Raw genomic sequence first — 16,438 nt, 5'->3', positions numbered from 1 at the left:
ATGCCAAAGAATGCTCAAACTCCCACACAATTGCACTCATCTCACATGCTAGTAAAGTAATGCTCAAAATTCTCCAAGCCAGGCTTCAGCAATATGTCAACTATGAACTTCCAGATGTTCAAGGTTTTAGAAAAGGCAGAGGAACCAGAAATCAAATTGCCAACATCCGTTGGATCATCAAAAAAAAAACAAGAAGGTTCCAGAAAAACATCTATTTCTGCTTTACTGACTATGCCAAAACCTTTGACTGTGTGGATCACAGTAAACTGTGGAAAATTCTGAAAGAGATGGGACTACCAGACCACCTGACCTGCCTCTTGAGAAACCTATATGCAGGTCAGGAAGCAGCAGTTAGAACTGGATGTGGAACAATAGACTGGTTCCAAATAGGAAAGGAGTACATCAAGGCTGGATATCGTCACCCTGCTTATTTAGCTTCTATGCAGAGTACGTCATGACAAACGCTGGGCTGGAAGAAGCACAAGCTGGATTCAAGATTGCCATGAGAAACATCAATAACACTCATGGCAGGAAGTGAAGAAGAACAAAAAAGCCTCTTGTTGAAAGTGAAAGAGGAGAGTGAAAAAGTTGACTTAAAGCCCAACTTTCAGAAAATGAAGACTGTGGCCTCTGGTCCCATCACTTCATGGCAAATAGATGGGAAAACAATGGAAACAGTGTCATACTTTATTTTTGGGAACTCCAAAATCACTGCAGATGGTGATTGCAGCCACGAAATTAAAGGATGCTTTCTCCTTGGGAGAAAGTTATGACCAACCTAGATAGCATATTCAAAAGCAGAGACATTACTTTGCCAACAAATGTCCGTCTAGTCAAGGCTATGGTTTTTCCTGTGGTCATGTATGGATGTGAGAGTTGGATGGTAAAGAAAGCTGAGTGCCAAAGAATTGATGCTTTTGAACTGTGGTGTTTGAGAAGACTCTTGAGAGTCCCTTGGACTGCAAGGAGATCCAACCAGTCCATTCTGAAGGAGATCAGTCCTGGGGTTTCTTCGGAAGGAATGATGCTAAAGCTGAAACTCCAGTACTTTGGCCACCTCATGCAAAGAGTTGACTCATTGGAAAAGACTCTGATGCTGGGAGGGATTGAGAACAGGAGGAGAAGGGGATGACAGAGGATGAGATGGCTGGATGGCATCACTGACTCGATGGACGTGAGTCTGAGTGAACTCTGGGAGTTGGTGATGGACAGGGAGGCTTGGTGTGTTGCAATTCATGGGGTCGCAAAGAGTCGGCCACGACTGAGCAACTGAGCTGACTGAGAGTATCACATACAAGCTGGGGAACTGCTTATGTGTACATTTTTCTGTTATGAGATCCTGGAAACATCAGTCAGTTTGCAGTAGAAAACTGCAAATGCAATAGATACACAGAAAAGGAGGACTGAAAAAAATAAAGAAGGATTTTCCATTTCATAATACTAATCTAGGCTCTTGTTGCATTCTGAAGTGCTGCATCCTTGTCCTACAGCCTGTGGAGAATCCCACTTTGTTGACAAAGTTCTCTCTCTCTCTCTCTCTTTTCAATCTTGAGCTGGTTCTAATTGAATTTGTAATATTTATAATCAAAACAGTGTTTACATACTCTAAAACACTGCAGACTTTCTGAAAGCAGAATTCTTTTATGTTTTGCTTAGTGCCATAATCATAAAAGTTAAAACAGTTGCTGGTGAAAAATAACTCTCAGAAAGTACCTATTAACTATCTGTTTAATGAATAGGTAATATCTGTCTTGTTTTGCCTTTAATGGTTTTCTGTGTGATTCATTTTAATTCTTCCAATTAGTTTTTATATGCTGGAATGACCCTCAATATTATACCTTGTTTTATGTCTCTAACACTTCTACTGTAGTGCACATCCGTTGATTGGGCCAGTCTAACACCGTTTTTCTATTTTGGTTAATAGGCCTCTGATTCCCCACAGGAAATTCATTTTATCAAGTTTTTGTTGTAATGACCTTGCTCTCTCCCTGTAAGGTGGCATTGGACACATTACTCAAGTCTTAGATAATTGGAATATGCATTCCTTATTGGACACAGCAAGAAGTTCAAGAATGAGTTCAGGTCTGCAGTTGAGCCCATTAAGTCCTCCCTGATAATTTTGTTGTAGGAACTAAGGGGTAAGATTATATATATTTTTTCAGAAGATACAAGTTAAAGGCTGATGCATAGATAATTTTAGTCCAAAATTTGGAGTGATAGAATGCTACGATATCACTAAAGGCCCTGGTTCCTGGTGTGACTCAGACCAGTGTCAGACTTAATTGTGCCAATTAGTTTCCCTTGGGTCTTAGGTTAGATTGCATACAGCTTTTTTAACTGAAGGAGTTATGAAAATTACATGCATACCACCCCCCCCCACACACACACACACTTCCATCACTAGTTCAAGACATATGGCAATATTTCTCAGAGAATAGACATGATCTTTTATTAATAAAACTGCTTGAGAAGAGATTTGGTTGTGGAAATGTAACTTTTAGAGCATGATTAGGTTTGTATAAAATGACAGGAAGATAACTGTTTTGAAATTAAGAATTTATTATTTTAAGGAGCATACCTACAGAAGCAGGGTTAAGAATGCAGTTGTATAAAGGGAAATGAGAAAATATGAGAACAGGAAAAGGGAGATAGACTCAGCAAGATGTCAAAAGCCTGTGAATCTATGAACCTCGGAGAGGAAATCTTCAGTAAGAAATTCCCAGGGCAATTATGTCTTAGGGATTTTAAGAACAATAGCTAAATTTAAATTTTATATTGTATACTAGAAGTTTCACTGTAAACTGTTATTATTTCTCCCAACCATCTAAAAGTGACTTGTAAGCAAATATCAAGGAAAAAAAATATTTTGAAAACAATACAGTTTAAAAATAATATGTCAAAAATAATAATTTCAGTTCAGTTCAGTTGCTAGTCATGTCTGACTCTTTGTGACCCCACAGACTGCAGCATGCCAGGCTTCCCTGTCTATTACCAACTCTCAGAACTTGATCAAACTCATGTCCATTGAGTGGTGATGCCATTCAACCATTTCATCCTCAGCTATCCCCTTATCCTCGTGCCTTCAATCATTCCCAGCATCAGGGTGTTTTCAAATGAGTCAGTTCTTTGCATCAGGTGGCCAAAGTATTGGAGCTTCAGCTTTAGCATCAGTCCTTCCAACGAATATTCAGGACTAATTTCTTTTAGGATTGACTGGTATGATCTCCTTGCAGCCCAAGGGACTCTGAGTCTTCTCCAACACCACAGTTCAAAAGCATCGATTCTTTCTGGCTTACTTCACTCTGTATAATCGGCTCCAGATTCATCCATCTCATCAGAACTGATTCAAATGAATTCTTTTTAACAGCTGAGTAATACTCCATTGTGTATATGTACCACAGCTTTCTTATCCATTCATCTGCTGATGGACATCTAGGTTGTTTCCATGTCCTGGCTATTATAAACAGTGCTGCGATGAACATTGGGGTACAAGTGTCTCTTTCAGTTCTGGTTTCCTCGGTGTGTATGCCCAGAAGTGGGATTGCTGGGTCATAAGGTAGTTCTATTTGCAATTTTTTAAGGAATCTCCACACTGTTCTCCATAGTGGCTGTACTAGTTTGCATTCCCACCAACACAGTATACTAACACATATATATGGAATTTAGGAAGATGGCAATGACCACCCTGTATGCAAGACAGGGAAAGAGACACAGATGTGTATAACGGACTTTTGGACTCAGAGGGAGAGGGAGAGGGTGGGATGATTTGGGAGAATGACATTCTAACATGTATACTATCATGTGAATTGAATCGCCAGTCTATGTCTGACGCAGGATGCAGCATGCTTGGGGCTGGTGCATGGGGATGACCCAGAAAGATGTTATGGGGAGGGAGGTGGGTGGGGGGTTCATGTTTGGGAATGCATGTAAGAATTAAAGTTTTTAAAATTTAAAAAATAAAAAACTAAAAATAAAAAAAACAAAAAAAAAACAAAAAAAAACACAAAAGCATCGATTCTTTGGCACTCAGTTTTCTTTATGGTCCAACTGTCACATCCATACATGACTACTGGAAAAAACATAGCTTTGACTAGATGGACCTTTGCTGGCAAAGTAATGTCTCTGCTTTTTAGTATGCTGTCTAGGTGTGCATAGCTTTTCTTTCAAGGAGAAAGTGTCTTTTAATTTGATGACTACAGTCACCATCTGCAGTGATTCCAGAGCCTAAGAAAATAGTCTGTCACTGTTTCCATTGTTTCCCCATCTATTTGCCATGAAGTGATGGGACCAGATGAATGATCTTTGTTTTCTGAATGTTGAGTTTTACAGTGGAAACAGTGTCAAACTTTATTTTTCGGACTCCAAAATCACTGCAGATGGTGACTGCAGCCATGAAATTAAGAGACGCTTACTCCTTGGAAGAAAAGTTATGAGCAACCTAGATAGCATATTCAAAAGCAGAGACATTACTTTGCCAACTAAGGTTCATCTAGTCAAGGCTCTGGTTTTTCCTGTGGTCATGTATGGATGTGAGAGTTGGACTGTGAAGAAGGCTGAGCGCCAAAGAATTGATGCTTTTGAACTGTGGTGTTTGAGAAGACTCTTGAGAGTCCCTTGGACTGCAAGGAGATCCAACCAGTCCATTCTGAAGGAGATCAGTCCTGGGGTTTCTTCGGAAGGAATGATGCTAAAGCTGAAACTCCAGTACTTTGGCCACCTCATGCAAAGAGTTGACTCATTGGAAAAGACTCTGATGCTGGGAGGGATTGGGGGCAGGAGGAGAAGGGTATGACAGAGGATGAAATGGCTGGATGGCATCACTGACTCGATGGACGTGAGTCTGAGTGAACTCTGGGAGTTGGTGATGGACAGGGAGGCCTGGCTTGCTGTGATTCATCGGGTCGCAAAGAGTTGGACACGACTGAGCGACTGAACTGAACTGAACTGAACTGAACTGAAGCCAGCTTAAATATTAGCAGATTTTGAAAGAAAATATTTATGATTTTAAGACAGAGATGGCCATCTTATGTTCCAAAATAAGCAAGAAATAAGAAACAGTATATTTTTAAATTGACATTTAAAAGTAAATTTCTGTAAGATAAATAACATAAACAAATTTAAGGAAAAATAGAGGCATTTGGGAAGCCCAGTGTGTTACAAATAAAACTTGTGGCTCAGTGTGTAAAGAATCTGCCTGCAATGCAGGAGACACAGAAGACCTGAGTTCTATGCCTCGCCTGGAGAGATCACCTGCAGGAGTACATGGAAATCCACTCCAGTATTCTTGCCTGAAGAATTCCATGGACAGAGGAGCCTAGTGGGCTACAGTCCATTTATGAAGACTGAGACACAACTGAAGTGACTGAGCATATACAGCACATAGTAAACAAAGGAATTAGACAAGAATGTGTATATTTTCCTATAGATTAATTTTTAGAAAAGGCATAGTATTCAAACTGGCAAAAGATATGAAGAGAAAAGTCACAAAGATTTTTTTTTTTTTTAACTAAAAGAAAATGAAACACAGACTACATTTCCAACAATGGGGAAAGAACAATGATGGAAGTTAATTCATTCAAGACCATTATGAAAAGTTTCCTTACTGCTTGGCCAAATTGCCAAAAGTCAATGCACAGAATAATCAATTTGCCAAATTTAATTTCTTTTATTCTAAAATTTGCAGCAATATGTATTATATGAGACTTTTCAAGCAATTGGATAGTTAACAATTTGCTTTTTCTTGGCAGCATTTTAAGAAATGTCCAATTGTGCTTCATCAACTTGCAACTGCAGCAGAAGGAGTTCGGACACAGTGTGAGAAGATGCTGCCAAGGACCAAAAAAAGTCAGCAAACAAAAAGCCCAGACTGATGACACCAGTGATCTGGTGAGTAAAGCGCAGAGAGAACAAATTTGAAGGGCACATTTTCAGAATATTATTCCACTTCTGAAAAATAGAATATTCTTAGGTTTTAAATGTGTCAACTTGAGTTTTGCAGAAATCTTTAAAAGATGATAAAATGTAAAAAGTAAATTTTGCAAATTTTTTATTTGAAAAATCAATCAGTTGGTAAAAGGTTTTCAATGAATTGGCTTTTGGTGGATTTATTTAACAAAGTATGTCATATTCATAAGAATAATGCATTATGTTTTAAAAGAATGAGGTAGATCACAGTGTGATATGATAAGTTATTTATTCAGTAAAACTCACACTGAACAAAGTGATACATTTCTACAGGTATGAAAAGTTGGGATGCATTTTGTAATCATCATCATCATCATCTGGATGGCCCTGGCAGAGAGGAGAGACTTTAGTCCCAGGTCTAAAAAATAAAACTTGTTTAATATATTACTCAGATAATTGAAGATGAATTCATTTTTTATTTATACACAAGAAATTTAATTTATATTTTCCATTCTTTGGGAGTTTTGGCTATGCTGAGGACATAGCCAATGTCTGAGGCTGCTGAGGACAATGACTGATAAGGTCCCAAACATCCCAAATCAAGATGTTAGAAATGGGTTAAAGAGATAGCATATTACTCAATACTTTATTGAGTCGTTATTCTTTAACTACTTAATTCTTCATTTTTACTTCTTTTTTACTTCTTTTTTGTCAAGGAAAGTAATCAACAGGTTAAGCAATACATGGTGTGCATTCAGGAAAGCATGTCAAGGGTTAGTTTAAATTACCAAATGATCTCTTTACTATAAAGAGATTCTTTCAAGGTTAAAGTGGGACACAAATGGGTAAGCAGGAGAGAGGAAAAAGCTGCTTTCATTGAGTTGAGGAAAAGCAGACAATTTTAGTTTTTCTGGCTATACTGTCTAGTTCATTCAATATAACATTACATATACACACATACAGTTTGTTGGAGAATGAATTAGGAGGTAAGGGATAAATTAAAAAAGAAAAAAAAAAGATTTTCACATTTTACTTTATAGAAGTAATTGTTTTAAAATTAATTTAAATCTGTATTCTATTTTTAAATTATAATATTTAAAGAATTATCTATTTAGATGTAGATACTGGTGACATGAAAGAAAGAGTGCTGTTTTCCATTTCAGTCACCACGGAGCAGATAAACCCACATGTCTTTATGAGGTGAGATATGACAGAGATCAATAATTAGTGTAAGCAGGAAATGAGTTATTCATTTTTTAAAATGGTAGAATTCCTAATATTCCATGGTTATGAGGTAGGAAATTCTAGGCAGTCTGAGTAGAACTCTGATACTTTGGTCTTTTTTTTTTTTTTCCTTTCAATAAACATCTCATTCCATTAAAGCTATACCCTTTGTTCCAGTTTGCTGACTTTCAGAGGGATGCATCCTTGGTCTGGTAGATCATAAAACACCCAGATCAGGACAGGAAAACCATTAAGTCATGGCCCTCCTACCTAAAAGAAAAACAACAGGTAGACCATCAACTTTTGGCCCATATCTCATCCCTTGTGAAATGAGCAAGGGTCATAATATAGGGTTATTGGATAGTGACTCAATGTCTGGGGAGACTTAAAACTGGGGATCAAAAAAAGCCATAAAGAAGTCAAGATAAACTTTGTAACCTTTAAACTGATTGGTTAGAAACGACATATGTTAAGGACAAGAGCCAACCAAAAATGTACAGATCAAACACTAGTATGGATATAAACTGCTATAAATCCCACCTTTTGGGCACTTTACTGCCTCTCAATGTCTATGCTAAGAGCATTGTACTTTTTTTTCTCTCTAAAATAAATCCTATTCACTTGCTACTGTGAGTGTTTGCATGTTTGTGAAGTTCATTCTTTGACTCCTCAAATAAGAACTTGGATTTTCATTTTAGTAATATCGATCTAGGTATGAATAAAGATATTTTATCACCACTGAGAGAAGAGTAATTTGAGTGATTTTCATTTAAATATCCTTGGACAAGATGATTACAAAAACAGCAAAACTTGTTCCAAAAATTGAGTTCAAATTCCAAATGGAAATTTGTGTACGTGTGTGCATGAGTCCTTGTGTGTTTAAATACATTTCACTCTCTTCATGTGACATTTCTTAGACATCAGGATGTTTCAGACACCCATAGATCATTCACTATCTAAATGCTCAAGTTATATCCCAGAAACTTAGCAGAGAATAAGGCCCTTTAGAATAAATTATTAATCCCATGGTTAATAGTAATTAGAGGATTCCCATATAGCTCAGTAGTAAAGAATCTGCCTGTCAATGTTGGAGACACAGGAGACACAGGTTCAATCTCTGGGTCAGGAAGATCACCTGGAGGAGCAAATGGCAACTCACTCCAGTACTCTTGCCCAGAGAATCCCATGGACAGAGGAACCTGGTGGACTATTGGCCATGGTGTCCCAACAGCCTGACCAGATGCCAAAATCAGTCACAACTGAGCACATGAGCATATAATAGTAACTGTGAAAGGAAGAGACACTGAAGGTCTGCACAGACTAAGCATATGAAGGAGACTTCAGCAGAGAGGGAACTTCCCTGGTGGCTTAGACAGTAAAGAATCTGCCTGCAATGACAGGAGACTTGGGTTCAATCCCTGGGTCAGGAAGATCCCCTGGAGAAGGGAATGGCTTCCCACTCCAGTATTCTTGCCTGGAGAATTCCACGGACAGAGGACCCTGGTGGGCTTCAGTCCTTGGGGTTGGTAAGAGTTGGACACAACTAAGAAACTAACACTTTCACTTTCACAATTTGGCAGAGAGAGAAGAATAGTACAAGATAAGACCTAAGGGTAAAATAATACAGGTGAAAATGTGGTGTGTGCTTATCATAAGGTGAAGAGAGCAGGTCAGCTAAACTCCTTAATGACATCACCCTCCTCCACCAGCACCCCCACCATAAATGTCCTCTTCCAGATAAGTCACTGAGTGAAAAGAATAAAGACTATTTATCTTTGTCATTCACATTGACACTCATGGGTTTCAAGTCTGGTTTGTTTGCTTTCATAGAACAGTAATTCCTCTTGCTTGAAAAATCTTAAATTCCTAAACCTGGGACACTCCTGGCTGTTGTTCAGTAGCTAAGTTGTGTGCAGCCCTTTTGCAACCCCATGGACTGTAGCACTCCAGGCTTCCCTGTCCTTGACTGTCTCCTGTCTCAACTCCATGTCCTCTAAGTCAGTGATGCCATCAAACCATCTCATCCTCTGCCACCCCCTTCTCCTCCTGCCCTTAGTCTTTCCCAGCATCATGGTCTTTTCCAGTGAGTTGGCTTTTCTCACCAGGTGGCCAAGGATTGGAGTTTCAGTATCAACATTAGTCCTTCTAATGAATATTCAGGGTTGATTTCCTTTGGGAGTGACTAGCTTGATCTCCTTGCAGTCCAAGGAACTCTCAGGAGTCTTCTCTAGCACCAGGAATCAGAAATATCAATTCTTCAGTGCTCAGCCTTCTTTATGGTCCAACTCTCATATCTATACAAGACTATTGGAAAAATCACAGCTTTGACTAAACAGGCTTTTGTCAGTAAACGAATGTTTTTTTTCTCTTTAACACATTATCTAGGTTTGTCATAGCTTTCCTTCTAAGGAGCAAGTATCTTTTAATTTCATGGCTGCAGTCACCATCCAGAGTGATTTTGGAGCCTAAGAAAATAAATCTATCACTACTTCAATTTTTCCCCTTCTATTTCCCATGAAGTGATGGGATCAGATGTCATAATCATAGTTTACTGAATGTTGAGTTTAAGCCATTTTTTTCACTTTCTTCTTTCACCCTCATCAAGAGGTTCCTTATTTCCTCTTCACTTTCTGCCATTAGAGTGGTATCAGCTGTATGTCTGAGATTGTTGATATTTCTCCTAGCAGTCTTGATTCCAGTTTGTGGTTCATCTACCTGACATTTTGCATGATGTACTCTGCATATAAGTTAAATAAACAGAGTGACAATATACAGCCTTGATGTATTCCTTTCCCAATTTTGAACCAGTTTATTGTTCCATATGTGGTTCTCACTCTTGCATCTTGACTCACATACAGGATTCTCAGGAGACAGGTAAGGTGGTCTGGTATTCCCATCTCTTTAAGAATTTTCCAGTTTGTTGTGATGCACAGCATCAAAGGCTTTAGCATAGTAAGTGAAGCAGAAGTAGATTTTTTTTTTTCCTGGAATTCCCTTGCTTTCTCTATGATACAACAAATGTTGGCAATTTGATCTCTGGTTCCTCTGCCTGATTTTAGAAGAACATCTGTAAGTTCTTATAGAACATCTATAAGTTCTTTATTCAGGTATTGCTGAAGTGTAGCTTGAAAGATTTTGAACATTACCTTAATTAGCATTTGAAATAAGCACAATTGTACAGTAGTTTGAACATTCTTTGGCATTACCCTTCTTTGGGATTGGAATGAAAACTGACATTTTTCAGTCCTGTGGCCACTGATGAGTTTTCCAAATTTGCTGATATATTGAGTGCAGCACTTTAAAAGCATCATCTTTTAGAATTTTTTTTTTTCATCTTTTAGAATTTTAAATAGCTTATCTGGAATTCCATCACTTCCACTAGGAGGTTTATTTGTAGTAATGTTTCCTAAGGCCCACTTGACTTCACACTCTAGGATGTCTGGCTCTATGTGAATGACCACACCATTGTGGTTATCCCAGTCATAAAGACTTTTTTTTGTTTATTCCTGTGTATTCTTGCCACCTCTTCTTAATCTCTTGAAGATAGCTCTTGCAATATTAATTTTCTATAAGCCATTATCTGTGATCATAGCCTGGTTTCTTTATTTTCTGGTTATTACAGAGAGGCTGAAATTTCAACAGGCATTTTGTAAGAATTGGTTCACCGTGCTTGAGTTAAATTGGTTCCTTGGGAGGCTTAGCTCAATGTGTATATACTGAGGTAAAATGTGTTGCTTCTTGGACATGTCTAGTATCTGCAAGCTAAGGAACAGAAGACCTTCAGGAAAGGAGAGCTCCTGAAAGTGAGGTGAGAGGATTTGTGCATGAAGACAGTGGGCTGTCATCCATCATGTGGGTGGGTGAGATTTCTCTTTGTATTATTATAGAATATAGCAACAATAAATATAGAACAAGTTGTCATCTTCCAAAATAAGGTTTTGCAGCAGTTTTCCCCAAAGTTTTATGTCATTTGAAGGACTTTCTTGACTTCTTTCTTTAGTAGTTACTTTGACTACATAGTGTTTCTGAGTCTCCATTTCAGCCCCAGTATTATGATCTCCTCCACTTTTAGGTATTCCATTTTCCCAATTTAGTTGTAAGTCTATCAAAGATAATGGAAGAAACTGCTCAGCTGTTAATTTATATTAATTTTGAGGGGTGCATTTCAGTTTTTAATGATGTTAGTAAAGACTTTTAGTTTTAGGGTTGAATATTCTTTCAAACATAAAGATTATTCAGTCCTTTGTCAAACAATAATCTTTTGCAAAAAAACAGAAAGCGTTTTGAAAGAGCCCCAGTGTATGAAATCTTTTTAATTGAAATTCTCTTAAGAGTAACTCATAGTTTAATGGGGTACTATCAGGCAACTTTGTTCCAAGAAAATGCCCATTCCAAAATATCATGACATTAAAACATGAAATAAATAATTTTCTATGACACCTTTACAATATATTTGAGTACACAAATTGAGGTAATGATAGCTAGGTATTTTGTACTAATGGGTTAATTATATTGATGTATGCTGTGGAGAAACTTAGATTCCAGCTTTTCTCTTGCTCAGTGTTAGAAATTACCATTATGGTAATTACAAATGGTTGCACTGAAATGAAAGTTGGTGAGACATTGTGTACTTTCTATGGCAATATTTTCACTCAAAAAAACTCAAATGTTGCACTGAAATTCAATATCAGAATAGATGTTTTGTAATTGTAAATATGAGAAAATCAGAACTCAAACTCTGGCTTTTCCTCATGAACTTTGTCTTTCAATTTTTTTCACTGACCCAAATGACAATTACAGTACCTATCCCTCTATATTACTGTGAAAAATAAATAAGTATTACAAGGACTTAGCATATTGTTTAGTATTGAGTCAGTATGCAGTTGTGATTTTCAGCATTATTATCATTATTATTATTAACATTCCAGTGAGTTCAGATGTTCCTGTAGACTTCTTGTATTTTATTTTCATTTGAAGTTTGTTCCTCTAACTGTTATTGCTACATTGCTATTGCTTTGCCAAATAGGATAGAGGGACAAAATTAGCTAACTTAGAATTGGACACATAAAATCCAAGAGCCAATTAAATTATTTAATTGAATAGCTAAAGATATCACTCAGTCATGTCCGACTCTTCGCGACCCCATGGACTATAGTCCACCAGGCTTCTCCATCCATGGGATTCTCCAGGCAAGAATACTGGAGTGGGTTGCAATTTCCTTCTCCAGGGAATCTTCCCAACCCAGGGATCGAACCCAGATCTCTCGCATTGTGGGTGGACGCTTTCACCTCTGAGCCACCAGAGAAACCGCTGAGGGTATCTAGTAGGGAACTAGATATACCTGGTGCTTACGTGTTCAGTTTTGTCTGACTCTTTGCTAACCCATAGACTGTAGCCCGCGAGGCTCCTCTCTCCATGGGATTTTCCAGCTAAGAATACTGTAGTGGGTTGCTATTTCCTCCTCCAGGGGATCTTCCCAATCCAGGGATCAAAACCATATCTCCTGCATTTCCTGTATTGGCAGGCAGATTCTTTACCCTAGATATACTAGATATAGTTTAGGTCAGTTCAGTTCAGTTCATTTGCTCAGTCATGTCCGACTCTTTGCGACCCCATGAATTGCAGCATGCCAGCCCTCCCTGTCCATCACCTACTCCCGGAGTTCACTCAAATTCACGTCCGTTGAGTCGGTGATGCCATCTAGCCATTTCATCCTCTGTCCTTCCCTTCTCCTCCTGCCCTCAATCCCTCCCAGCATCAAAGTCTTTTCCAGTGAGTCAACTCTTCACATGAGGTGGTAGAAGTACTGGAGTTTCAGCTTTAGCATCATTCATTCCAAAGAACACCCAGGACTGATCTCCTTTAGAATGAACTGGTTAGATCTCCTTGCAGTCCAAGGGACTCTCAAGAGCCTTCTGCAACACCGCAGTTCAAAAGTATCAGTTCTCCTGAGCTCAGCCTTCTTCACAGTCCAGCTCTCACATCCATACATGACCACCGGAAAAACCATAGCCTTGACTAGATGAACCTTTGTTGGCAAAGTAATGTCTCTGCTTTTGAATATGCTATCTAGGTTGGTCATAACTTTTCTTCCAAGGAGTAAGCGTCTTTTAATTTCATGGCTGCAATCACCATCTGCAGTAATTTTGGAGCCCAGAAAAATAAAGTCAGCCACTGTTTCCCCACTTGTTTGCCATGATGTGATGGGACCAGATGTGATGATCTTAGTTCTGAATGTTGAGCATTAAGCCAATTTTTTCACTCTCCTGTTTCACTTTTATCAAGAGGCTTTTTAGTTCCTCTTCACTTTCTGCCATAAGGGTGGTGTCATCTGCATATCTGAGGTTATTGATATTTCTCCCAGAAATCTTGATTCCAGCTTGTGCTTGATGTACTCCTTTTCCTATTTGGAACCAGTCTGTTGTTCCATGTCCAGTTCTAACTGTTTCTTCCTGTGAACCCAAATACATAAGTAGTCTGGACTGGACTTTTGTGTTTGAGAGGCCCCAGTACTGATCCTTTCAGACTGTCACATCCAGAGGTAGATCAGCTATTTATCTTTTGAGTTTAGTTGTCCAACTTATGACTGGTGCTCAATAGATGTTTATTCTTGTACTTTGTTATAACTGCCTCTCTTCCTATGATGAGGTGTTAAGTAGAGAAGCCAGGCAAACAAATTCCATTGTTAGCCTGTCCCTTTAAAATCCCACACTATACTGAAGTTTGCTTTTATCAAGGATTTTGAGGCCTATGCCATGGCTGATTTGTGCAAGCATTCATGAGGCCAATAAGGGTTACTGAATTCACTTTGTGTGTGTTATTAAAGTTGTAAACACTTTCTAGCAAATAAATTTGAATCCAAAAAATAAAAACTTGGGATGAATATTATTAAAAATGATTTTGTATGATGTAAAGAGAACAACAGATTGGTTCCAAATTGGGAAAGGAATATGTCAAGGCTGTATATTGCCACCCTGCTTATTTAACTTATATGCAGGGTACATCATGAGAAATGCTGAACTGAATAAAGCACAGGCTGGAATCAAGATTGCTGGGAGAAATTTCAATAACCTCAGATATGCAGATGACATCACCCTTATGGCAGGAAGTGAAGAACTAAGAGCCTCTTGATGAAAGTGAAAGAGGAGAGTGAGAAAGTTGGCTTAAAGCTTAACATTCAGAAAACTAAGATCATGGCATCTGGTCCCATCACTTCGTGGCAAATAGATGGGGAAACAATGGAAACAGTGACTGACTTTATTTTGGGGGGCTCCAAAATCACTGCAGATGGTGATTGCAGCCATGAAATTAAAAGACACTTGCTCCTTGGAAGAAAATTTATGATCAACCTGGACAGCACATTAAAAAGCAGAGACTTTACTTTGCCAACAAATGTTTGTCTAGTCAAAGCTTTGATTTTTCCAGTAGTCATGTATGGATGTGAAAATTATACTATAAAGAAAGCTGAGTGCCAAAGAACTGATGCTTTTGAATTGTGGTGCTGGATAAGACTCTTGAGAGTCCCTTGGATAACAGGGAAATCCAACCAGTCCATCATTAAGGAAATCAGTCCTGAATACTCATGGGAAGGACTGATGCTGAAACTGAATCTCCAAAACTTTGGCCACCTGAGCGAAGAACTGACTCATTTGAAAAGACCGTGATGCAGGGAAAGATTGAAGGTACGAGGAGAAGGGGACGACAGAGGATGAGATGGTTGGATGGCATCACCGACTCAATGGACATGAGTTTGCATAAGCTCTGGGAGTTGGTGATGGACAGGGAAGCCTGGCGTTGTGCAGTCCATGAGGTCGCAAAGAGTCGGGCACAACTGAGTGACTGAACTGAACTGAAAGAGAAGACATCAATGCTGATTAATTCTAATAGTGAAGTGACTGATAAAACATTTATATATGATGCGTTATGGTTATAATCTTGATAACATTTACAACTGCTAGGATTTTATAGAAAAAAGCCTCTTCAGAGCTGAATATCTTATCCTACTAAATTCTTTTTATTCCACTCACAGCGACAGTCCTTTGTTTGTGCACAATAGTATAATATGACATCCTAGCAATATTCAGTAAAACCTGCAAAATTTCAATATTACAAAGGAATCTAAGATACCTGCATATTACAATGATATGAAAGCATGACTCCTCAACTCTAACTGTATCTTAATATAAGAAAGTGTCAATGGGTTAAATTTTAAGAACTAATCAACATTATTTTAAGCACATATGCTATGCCTTTTATATTTCTTAGAATGTTGATAATTGAGATATATGCATTACGCTGAAGAAACTGACAGTGTGGATGAGTAAGCAAAGTGAATTAAATAGAGAATTGTTCACAACAAAATATGTGATATTAGGTAGGGAGTTTAAGCATGTCTGGAATTATTGCATGCATGCTAAGTCTCTTCAGTAGTGTCCGACTCTGTGTGACCCTATGGACAGCAGCCCACCAGGCTCCTCTGTCCACAGGATTCTCTAGGCAAGAATACTGAAGTGGATTGCCATTTCCTTCTCTAGGTGTTCTGACTAAAAAACTAATATAAACAGCAATCACAAAAATGCTTAATTTTTTTGTGAGCTCTTTCTGTCAGGCTCTATAATAAGAGACTGACAGTACTATATCATTTAAATCAAATAATCACATAGTAACATTAGCACTATCAATATCCTTATTTTACAATTGAGAAAAGTGAGATACCTAGTAAACTCATACAATACAGCTTAGGTAGCAAGTCAGGATTCAAACCAAAGCAGACTAGTCTAGAGATCAGCTTCTTAAACTTAAGGCTTAAGTGCTCAATGCCTTAAAAAAAACTTTTCCTTCTCTTTAAAAAATCAACCATAGTCCTATAGCTGTATGGGGACCCAAAAGGCAAGGATACTAAATGTAATGTGGTACCCAGATAGGATCCTGGCAAAGAAAAATGAAATTACTAGAAAAGCTGGTGAAATCCAAGTAAAGTCTGGAGCTTAGTTAGTAGAATAGCACCAATGTTGTTTTCTTAGTTTAGACCACAGTAACAAAAGAAGTTGACAGAGAGGAAACTGGTTAAGGGGTATGCAGGAACTCTCTGTACTATCTTTGGAACTTTCCTATAAAACTAAAATTACTTCAAAGTAAGTCTCAGGTTCTACCAAAATTTAGAACACCCCCTACGAACCAGTGTTGGATAAAAAAAGGATTATAACCTGGCTATGGAAAATCTTTCTACCTGTGATTTGGCCAGTCATGCCAGGGTGGCTTATAAATATATCCTAAAAATACCAAGAGTATATAAACCTGGAAACTCTGA

General features: G+C 38.2%; 1 protein-coding gene across 1 annotated transcript in view; it reads left to right on the top strand.

Moving 5' to 3' along the window:
* LOC138439037 (uncharacterized) overlaps nucleotides 1–16,438 on the top strand; it is a 262,340-nt gene that overhangs the window by 224,660 nt on the left and 21,242 nt on the right. The window contains exon 4 of the mRNA XM_069587289.1: nucleotides 5,748–5,886. The gene's annotated coding sequence lies outside the window, so the exon portion shown is untranslated. The remainder of the gene's footprint in view (nucleotides 1–5,747; nucleotides 5,887–16,438) is intronic.

The sequence above is a fragment of the Ovis canadensis genome, chromosome 4 (assembly GCF_042477335.2).
Source record: "Ovis canadensis isolate MfBH-ARS-UI-01 breed Bighorn chromosome 4, ARS-UI_OviCan_v2, whole genome shotgun sequence".
NCBI lineage: Eukaryota > Metazoa > Chordata > Mammalia > Artiodactyla > Bovidae > Ovis > Ovis canadensis.
The sequence above is the reverse complement of the archived record's forward strand: the minus strand, read 5'-3'. Positions and strand labels throughout refer to the sequence as shown.